The 1,294-nt window shown below is 38.3% G+C and overlaps 1 pseudogene; it reads right to left on the reverse strand.

The window, feature by feature from the left end:
- Window positions 1–259: 259 nt before the first annotated feature.
- Window positions 260–856, reverse strand: LOC145111604 (secreted RxLR effector protein 161 pseudogene; annotated as a pseudogene).
- Window positions 857–1,294: the final 438 nt, after the last annotated feature.

A 1,294-nucleotide genomic window follows, 5' to 3' on the forward strand; every position in this document is an offset into this window, starting at 1 on the left:
ATATCATAGTCATTACAATAGATGATGTTATATAATGTTCCAATATTCAATACTAATACATAGATCAAATCCAATCACTAGAATAGTGAAGTCCTATTCCTCGAGCATGTCCTTCAAACTTTGCTTGAGGAAGAGGCTTCGTGAAAGGGTCTGCCAAATTTTGATTAGTGTGAACTTTGCGAATACTAATTTCACTTTCTTCAACTTTATACCGGATGAAGTTGAATCTGCGGCTAATATGCTTGGTCTTCTTGTGTGCTCAGGGTTCTTTTTCCAAAGCAATAGCACCCTCATTGTCACAGAAAACGTCTAGGGGGTCCTGAATGGTAGGGACTACCATTAGATCCCCAATGAATTTCTTCATCCAAGCAGCCTCTTGTGCAGCTTTAGAAGCAGCAATGTATTCTGACTCTGTAGTGGATTGTGCAACAACACTCTGCTTGGATATTTTCCAAGATACCGCACCTCCATTGATAATGAACACATATCCTGATTGCGATTTACAATCATCTCGATCAGTTGTGAAGGAAGCATCAATGTAGCAATTTACACTTAAGCTTTCTTCCACGCCTCCATAGACGAGGAACAAATCCTTAGTTCTTCGTAAGTACTTTAGGATGTTCTTCACAGCTCTCCAATGACTCTCCCTAGGATTTTGTTCGTACTTGCTTACCATGCTCATAGCATAAGCAAGATCATGTCTTGTACAATTCATGGCATACATGATGGATCCAATTGCATAAGCATATGGAATATCTTTCATCTTGTCTAGCTCAGCCTTTGTGCTAGGAAATTGTGATGAACTTAGTACAGTGGCATGTGCCATGGGTACAAATCCTCTCTTAGAGTTTTCCATATTTAATCGCTTCAATAGTTTCTCAATATATGTACCTTGGCTTAGACCTATTAATCGTTTTGATCTATCTCTATAGATTTTGATTCCAAGAATGTATTGTGCCTCACCTAGGTCCTTCATTGAAAAACACTTTCCAAGCCATGTCTTTACACCTTGTAAAGTTGGAATGTGATTTCCCATTATCAATATGGCATCCACATATAGGACCAAGAATGTTACCGAACTCCCACTAGTTTTCATGTAAACACAAGCTTCATCTTCATTTCTAATAAAACCATACTTTGTGATTTCATCATCAAAACGATGATTCCAATTACGAGATGCTTGTTTTGACCCATAAATGCATCTCTTGAGTTTACACACTTTATTAGGATGCTTTTGGTCGAAAAAACCTTCGGGCTGATCCATATAGACATCTTCTTCCAAGTGTCCATGCAG

This window comes from Lactuca virosa, chromosome 5, assembly GCF_052849685.1.
Source record: "Lactuca virosa cultivar CGN04683 chromosome 5, Lactuca_virosa_CGN04683_v6, whole genome shotgun sequence".
NCBI lineage: Eukaryota > Viridiplantae > Streptophyta > Magnoliopsida > Asterales > Asteraceae > Lactuca > Lactuca virosa.